The sequence below is a fragment of the Orycteropus afer genome, unplaced genomic scaffold, assembly GCF_000298275.1.
Source record: "Orycteropus afer afer isolate SDZICR_OR568_19922 unplaced genomic scaffold, OryAfe1.0 scaffold00184, whole genome shotgun sequence".
Lineage (NCBI taxonomy): Eukaryota > Metazoa > Chordata > Mammalia > Tubulidentata > Orycteropodidae > Orycteropus > Orycteropus afer.
Window position 1 is genome coordinate 3,645,757 of NW_006921771.1, and position 9,166 is coordinate 3,654,922.

General features: G+C 41.0%; 1 protein-coding gene across 1 annotated transcript in view; it reads left to right on the plus strand.

The window, feature by feature from the left end:
* Positions 1–9,166, plus strand: part of PLCXD2 (phosphatidylinositol specific phospholipase C X domain containing 2) — a 100,779-nt gene that overhangs the window by 29,611 nt on the left and 62,002 nt on the right. The gene's annotated exons all lie outside the window — the stretch shown is intronic.

Below are 9,166 nucleotides of genomic sequence, written 5' to 3' on the forward strand. Positions count from 1 at the left end.
GGGTTTGAACCACCAGCCTTCTGGTTAGCAGTCAAGTGCTTTAGCCACTCTGCTACCAGAGCTTTGTGTGTAGATTTTTAATCATTTCTAATTTTTCATTTATTTTGCCATTTTGTTCTTGTGTTGTCTTTCAAAATTGTTCTAGGGTTTTCTCTGTGTTTTCCTTGATCTGTCTCTCAATTTTTTGAAGACACCTAAATATAATTCTTTTGAATTCCTTATCAGGGAGTTCCAGTGCTGCATCTTCCTCAAGGATGTGTTTTGGATCTGTATCCTGGTCCCTTGTTTCTCCTGCTTTATCTTGCTTCTTTGTATGGACTGTAATGCTCTGTTGTCTCTGAGGCATTATGACATTTTTGTGTTTATATTTAATTGGTGATTGTATGTTGGATTGACTTGCCCATGACTTTCATTTTCTTTGTTTTGTTTGTATGTTATCACACAAGAAGGCTACTGTGCTCCTCGATTCACTAGTTGATAGCACATATACACTCACCACCTGTCTCCTTTCCTGTTGTCAGCCTCTTGTATGACCCTGCTGACCCTGGCAAACAGAGCCTATTCTTATGTGCCTGGAATCTGAATGAGAATGCTGTCACTTAAAATCCAAAATGGTTGCCCTTGTAAAGATCCAAAATGGCTCTGCCCTCAGTCACTTTAAATATCCAAAATGGCTGCCACTTATAAACATTCAAAATGGCTGAGCCCTCTGTCGCTTTAAACATCCAGAATGGCTACTGCATGTAAACAATCAAAATGGCTGCACCCTCCAGATGGTGGAGAGTCCACAGCTCAGGTTGTCTCCCTCCTTGCTGTTTCCCTTCCTCACCATAGACCACCAGCACAGTTGTCCCTGCAGCCCTTGGTGACCAGGGGTGATCTTTAGGTCAATTCTCAGGTCCCAATACCACTTGGAAATATTCAGGTTGTTGGTCCCAGAGTAGCTGACAGTCCGCAGCTCCGACCTTCTCTGTACTCGCTGTTTTTGTTCAGGTTTTTCCACTAGTTCGTGCCTAATCCACTTCTGTATAGTTCCTTTCAAAGCTCAGGGATCCAGGATTATCTTCTGTGTCTCTGTCAATTGGTTTTTCTTTTCTTTGTTGAAGAGGGTCTGTGTCGCTTGTCTGCCTATTCCTCCACCTTACCAGAAGTCTCATAATCAATATATCTTGCTTGCACGTTTGATCAATTTCAGACTGCCGAAGTTGGTAAAAATCTTCAATTTCCTCATCTTTGGCTTCAGTAGTTAGTGCGTAATTTGAACAATAGTAATATTAACTGGTCATCCTTGTAGGCGTATAGATCATATCCTATTACTGACAGCATTGCACTTCAGGGTAGGTCTGGAAACATTTTTTGTGACTAATAATGCCACATCATTGCTCTTCAATTTGTCATTCCTGGTATAGTAGATCATATGGTTATCTGATTCAAAATGTCCCAAACCAGCTGATTTCAGCTCATTAATGCCTGTTGTTGTTGTTGTTGTTGTTTGCCGTCGAGTCGAACCTGACTCATAGCGACCCCTCCTTGGGTTTCCGAGACAGTATCACTACGGAAGTAGATTGCCCCATCTTCCTTCCGAGGAGTGGCTAGGATATTGATTTTAATGAGTTCTATTTCATTTTTGACAACTTCCAGTTTTCTAGATTCATACTTCATACATCCCAATTATTAATGTATGTTTGCAGCTGTTTCTTCCCTTTTTGAGTCATGCCACATCAGCAAGTGAAGTTCCCAAAAGCATTACTCCATCCTCATCATTGAGATCAACTCTACTTTGAGGATGTAGCTCTTTCATAGTCATATCTTGGATGCTTTCTGACCTGAGGGGCTCATCTTCCAGCACTATGTCAGACAATGTTTCAGGGCTATTAATAAAGTTTTCTGGTAATATATCAGACAGTGTTTCACTGCTATTCATAATGTTCTCACTGGCCAGTTCTTTGAGAAGTCAATGGCCCCTTCTTACTTCTGAGTCTGTCCAAGTTCCACTGAAACCTGTCCACCATGGGTGATCCTACTGGTATTTGAAATATGATTGGCATGGCCCCCAGCCTCACAGCAACATGCAAGCCACCACAATACAACAAAGTGATAGATGATGGTGCTGTGCTGTGCTGTTATGTGCCATCGAGTCGGCCCCGACTCATAGCGACCCCTCCTTGGGTTTCCGAGGCAGTATCACTACGGAAGTAGGATTGCCCAACCTTCCTTCCGAGGAGTGGCTGGTGGGTTTGAACCGCCAGCCTTCTGGTTAGCAGTCAAGTGCTTTTAGCCACTATGCTACCAGAGGTAGTCACATAGAAATAATTAAAATGGAAAGTTAGGTAGGGGACAATGAGATTTGCTTTATTTTGCTTTGTTTTTAATAAATTTTTGATATATTCAGTAACCATGAAGTCCACTTCTCATTCATACTTTAGCCTGATGATCTGCTTCCATAAAGATTATAGCCTAGAAACCTCTATGAGGCAGTTCTACTCTGCCACATGGAGTCACTATGAGTTGGAATTGACTCAGTGACACCCAGCAACAACAATAACATGAACTTAGGCCACAGAAATATTTTAACATCCAAAATTACAATCTGCCTGATGGCGGAATAGTGAAGCACTTGGCTGCTAACTGAAAGGTCATCAGGTCAGACCCACCAGCCCCTGCATGGGAGAAGAGACCTGACAATGTGCTCCTATAAAGACTATACCCTAGAAAACCCTACGGAGTAGTTCTACTCTGTCTTATAGGGCCCCTAGGAGTTGGAATCGACTTGATGACACACAACAACAATAATATCAAATTAATTTTAATATTCATAGAAATTAAATTCAGTCCAGTTGCCATCGAGTTGATTCTGATTCATGGCAATCTCACATGTGTCAGAGTAGAGCTGTGCTCCACAAGGTTTTCAGATTTATTTTTCCAAAGTAAATTTCCAGGCCTTTCTTCTGAGGTAGGTTTGAGCCATTAAACTTTTGGTTAGCAGCTGAGTACATTAACCATTTTTACCATCCTAGTGGAGCTAAGTTGTAACATAAAATGTTTTTTCTATAAATAATGCCCTAAACAGCTTTAACACTTAGGGATACATGTTTACTTTTATGTCTATTTTTAATGTCATTGTTGTTGTTGCTATGTGCCGTTGAGTTGTCCCCAACTCATAGCACCCACTTCTTGGGTTTCCGAGGCAGTATCACTACAGAAGTAGAATTGCCCAACATTCCTTCCGAGGTATAGACATTAATATTTTTAATATATTTTCTTCGTCTTCAATTTTTATTCACATGGGAAGCAGTATAGAGACATAATCAGAAAAGGTTCTTTTGTTACAGTATCTAAGATAGATCAAATTCTAATTACTAGTCCTGTAACCTTGAAGGAAAAAACTTAACCTCTCTGTCCTTTGATTTTCTTATCTGTAAAATGGAGATAACTATAGTACCTCATTCACAAGGTTGTTTAAGCATTAAATAATGCATACAGTGTGCTTAGAATATTGCCTAGCACAAAATAAGCATAAATTTTGGATATATCATTATTATATTAGCAATTCTTTTTGATTGGTTAATATATACCTAGCATCATACTAATACTGTAGGAAATTTTTAAAAGCAAGGAACGGGTAGTCAAAATCTTTTATTTTTCAAAATTTTTATTGTGATTTGGGTGAAAATTCACAGAGCAAATTCATTTTCCATACAGCAGTTCATACACATTTTGCTTCATGACATTGACTTCAGTTCCCCACAATATAACAGCTCTTTTCCTACCTTCTCCCTGTGGTTATCACTTCCCTCTGTCCTTTTGTATGCAATCCTGCCCCCGAGCTATCTTTCTTTGCAAACATTACCCTACTGATCTCCCATAGTTAATCGTTCTAAAGAGTATATATATGTAATATAAATGTTCACCCCATATGCCTGTCTATTATTTGGCTAGAAGCCACAGAAGAATGAGTCAGTTCCACACCTGAAGGGTAACTAGGGCCCATTGTCTCAAGGGTCTCGCCAGGCTCTATCAGACCAGTAAACCTTGTCTTTTTTTGTGATTTTGAGTTTTGTTCCACAGTGTTCTCCCACTCTATCCAGGATCTTCTGCACTGATCCCTGAGTGGTTGACAGTGGTAGCTGGGCACCATCTAGTTCTTCTGGTCTCATGATCATATAGGCTGAGGTTTGCGTGGTTCACTAGTCCCTTGGACTAATTGTTTCCATGCATCTTTGGTTTTCTTCATTCTTCTTTGCTCTGGATGAGGAGAGACCCATTGTTGCATCTAGATGGCAGCTTGCAAGCTTTAAGACCCCAGTAACTACTCACCAAAGTAGGAAGTGGAGCAATGTTTTCATGTAGTATGTTATGCCAATTGAGCTTGATGTCCCTCGCAACCATGGTCCTGAGCCCACAGGTCCAACAACTTGCTCCATCAGGGTGGCTGACTGTCCCTAAGAAATTATCATAACTTTGCCCCCTGTTAGTTCTAGTTATATGGACATTCTCACAGCATATACAAATACGTATGTAGAAATATCATCTGCCAACCTTATATATGGTCATGGTATATTCTGTTTTGCCTAGATATGCCTGATCATTCAGCCTGTATACCCATCTATTTAATCGTGAATTAATGTTTGTTATCACTGATAACACAGTATATGTAAAAGGTTTATCTTTGTTGCCTGTACCTCTTATGCACCTCTCTGTGTCCTCCTTTTCCTTAGTATTATTGCGTGGTCCCTCACTTTTGGTATATTGCCTTTCCCTTCACCCAAATCAATACTTGTCTCTATCTATCTAGCAGTGTTCCCTCCCCTCTCATCCTATCCCTGGTAACCAACAAAGAAAGTTTCCTTCCATATATAACCTTTCCTTGACTTTTACAATTCAGAACTAACAAAATATTTGTCCTTCTGTTATTGACTTATTTCATTCAGCATAGTATTCTCCAAATTCATGCACATTATATGGTGTTTTGTAAAGTCTACATTATTATTTAGTGTTGCATAGTATTCCATTGTATGTATGTACCACAGGTTGGTTATCCATTCTTCTGTTAATGGGCACTTAGGTCTTATCTTGTAGGAGAGGTACAGTGGTTCAAATAAAGCCAGTACAAACCAGAATGAGGTGTCACAGTAAAGAAATAAGCAAGAGTCTATAAACCAAAAAATAAAACCACTGCCACCAAGTTAATTCCTACTCATAGCCACCATATAGAACAGAGTAGAACGTGCCCCATAGGGTTTCCAAAATATTTACAGAAGTATACTGCCTCATCTTTCTCCTGAGGAGTGGCTGGTGAGTTCAAACCACTGACCTTTTGCTTAGCAGCTGGATACTTTAAGCACTATGCCACTAGAGCATCTCTAGGAAGCTAAAAAAGGGAGAAGGTACTTCCAGATAGGGAGGGGGCAGTGGTGGCTTGTAGTAGAATTGTTGCCTTCTATGGGGAAAAGCCAGGTTCATATTTCCGGTAAGTGCACCTCATGCATACCTACCACTTATAAGTGGAAGCTTGCATGTTGCTATGCTTAACAAGTGTTGGAAGAGCTTCCAGCTTCCTTTCTGGAATAAAGGCTTGGTGATCTACTTCTGAAAAAGTCGGCCAGTAAAAACCCTGTGGATCACAATGGTCTGATCCCATTGGGCATGAGATTTGCATGAGCCAGCAACTGACTGGATGCAGCTAACAACAAGTACTTCCAGATTGGGGTTAAAGAGCCTCTCTGGACCTGTGAGCTACACTATTAGGGAAGAGAAGGAGTTAACCATGGGTAGAGAGGGCATTCCAGACAGAGGGAACCAAATGAGCAAAATTAAAGATAGGGCAGCAAGGTCATTGTAAGGAAACAGAGAAGGGGCTTCCATGGTTAACTGCATAAGTGATAGGAGAAAGAAATGGAAAAGGACTGGAAAGATAGGCTTGAGGCAGACTGAGAGAAGATTTCAGTGTGTATTGAGTACTTTATCCCTTGCTTTATAGACTAGAGGGGGCCAGTGAGAATTTAGAGCCCAAAGAAAATCCTAAATAAAATATGCAGTCCATTTTCATGACTCTGGGTCTTTGGACATGCTCTTTCCTCTCCCGTAACCTCCTTTTCTTAGTTACCACTAGTGGATGGCTTTAAAGAAATTGATTTAGTTCAGGAGGGTGGAAGTCATAATTTAGGGCATGGTTCTAGGGAGAGGTCCATTTTGTTTATTTCAGCTTCTTGTGGCTGCCAGCAATCCTTGGTGTTTCTGGACTTGTAGATGCATCTGCCATGTGTATCTGTCTTCATATGGCCTCTTTCCTCTGTATGTGTTTCTAAATTGTTCTTTTTGAAACGTATAAATGATACCATTTAGGACTCACCTTACTCTGGCATGACCTTATTAGTATAATTTTAAAAAACCCTATTGCCAAAGAGGGTCATATGTACAGGTACAGGGGTTAGGACTTTAACACATACATTTGGAAGACATATTTCACCATTGTCCCCTAGAAAAGACACGTCTTTCTAAAGTACAAAACATAGTTATCCTATTATATCATCCCCAAAAGTCTTAACAAATTCCAGCATCAACTCTAAATCCAAAATCTCATTTTCTGAATCATCTATGTTAAGTGTGGGTAGGACTTTAGGTGTCTTCCATATTGGGAAAAAAATTTTTGCATATGTGAATCAGCGAAACCTAGAATATAACTTCTCTTCTTCCAAAGTACACTGGGAACCAGGAATAAAGTACACATTCCCATTCCAAATGTGAGAAACTGGAGGAAAAGAAAGGGTCATTGGCACCAAATAGTCCAAAATTCATAGGGAAGATATCATTAGATCTCAAGGCTTGAAAATAATCCTCATATCTGGGCAGTGGTCCCACTCTTCAGATTCTGGACACTGGCCATGCTCATCAGATTCTGGGTAGAGGTCCCTTGGCTCTGTACCTCATACCTGATTTCTAGGCCCTCTGGAACTGTGACCTTGTGCCTATGTGCCCTTGTGCTCTGGGCAGCCCCATTGTCCTGGTCCACTGGAGTGGTAACCCTACCTCCACAGCCCTAAGCATCCTTTTATCCTAGTCTGCTGGCATGCAGCTTCATTCCCTCAACTTTGGGTGGTTGCCCCATTTCCCTGGCCCACAAGACCACAAGGCCACCCTCCAGGACCAAGGTGGCAGTGACCCCATTTTTTGAAGCCTAGTGGTCACCCCATCTGTTGACATCTGGGGAGTGGTGTCTTCACCCTTTGGAACTGAGGAAGCAGAGGCCTTGGCCCCTGTGCTCCTTCTGACAGTTCTGCTAGTCTCTGTACTGCTTCTGGGTGGTCCTTTATTTTAATTGGAGGAAGACAGATGTTTGAAACCAGAAAGCTACATTGGCCCATTTCCTGCCTATGGAATCAGAAGGCAGACAGCTTTACTTCATTTCACCCTCTCTGACTCTTTCAATCTAAGCTGAGAGGGTTTTTGTTGAGATTGTTGATTAAGTCATTAGTCATAGGTGTAATCTCTTTAGCAAAAGATTGTGTAGCTCACGCTTGGTGTCAGTTCTAGGACACACTCCCTTAGTTTTTATAATAGAATTTTCCTTATCTTTGAATTCTGCTTTTTTTGTTTTTGGTGTGTGTGGGGGGGAGTTGTGCACAGTTCATGTTGCAATCTGTTTTCTCCAGAATTTTACTATAGGCAGAAAGGAGAAATCATGTGGCCCCTTTAAGTTCTTGCTTGGACATCTTCTCAGTCAAATATCAAGTGCATCACTTACAAGTTCTACCTCTACAGTATACTTGAACATAAGTCAGAAAATTCTTTGCCACTGTATAACAAGAATCATCTTTCTTCCAGTGTCCAGTAACATGTTCATCATTTCCTTTTAAAATCTCACCAGAAGCACATTTAACATCCACATTTCTAGCAACGTTCTGTTCATGATGATACAAGCTTTTCCTGAAGATCTGTTCTTTCTAAGCCCTTATCAGAATCACCCTTAATGTCCATAATTCTACCAACAGTCTCTTCAAGGCAATCTATGCTTTTATTATCAAACACATCAAAATTCCAATCACAAAACCACTTCCATATTTTATATATTTGTTAAAGCAGCTTAGTTACCTTGTGCTTTCATAACAAAGTTTACCACAGGTGGGAGGTTTTAAGCAAAAGAAACTTACTTTCTCACAGGTCAAGCCAAGTCCATTGCCATTGGGTTGATTCTCACACATGGTGACCTCATGTGTATCAGAGTAGAATTGTTCTCCATAGGATTTGCAATAGCTATGATCTAGGGGAGCTCTGGTAGCATAGTGCCTAAAGGCACTTGACTGCTAACCAGAAGGCTGGCGGTTCAAACCCACCAGCCACCCCTCAGAAGGAAGGTTGGGCAATCTACTTCCATAGTGATACTGCCTCAGCAATCCAAGGAGGGGTCACTATGAGTCAGGTCCGCCTCGACAGCACATAACAACAACAACAACATGATCTTTTAGAAGTAGATCACCAAGTCTTTCTTTTGATGTGCCTGTGGGTGGGTTTGAACTGACAACCTTTTGATTAGTAGTTGAGCACTTAAACATTTGTATCACCCAGGAACTCCTTTTCACAGTCAAAAACCAAATCCACTGTCACTGAATGAATTCTGACTCATAGCAACCCTATAGCACAGAGTAGAACTTGCTCATAGGGTTTCCAAGGTTGTAAATTTTCACAAAAGCAGACTGCCACATCTTTTTCCCACAGAGTGGCTGGTAAATTGAAACCATTGACCTTTTTGGTGGCAGCTAAATGCCTTCACCACTGCATCTCCAGGGCTTGCTCTTTCACAGTCCAGGAGGCTAGACGTTCAAATTCAGGGTGTGGCTCTAGGGTGAGATTTTTCTTTGTTTATTTCAGCTTCTAGCAACAAGTAATCCTTGGAGCCCCTAGACTTATAGACACATCTGCCATGTGTATCTGCCTTTTTCCAAACAGGGTTATATTTATAACTATACCAAATGAAACCCACTGCCATCGAGTCAATTCCAACTCATAGTGACCCCATTGGGTTTCCGAGTCAGTAAATCTTTACAGAAGTAGATTGCCCCATGTTCCTTCTGCAGAGTGGTTGGTGGATTTGAACTACCAGCCTTCTGGTTAGCAGTCAAATGCCTTATGTGCCACCAGAGCTCCTTTACAGTTATATATATGTTAA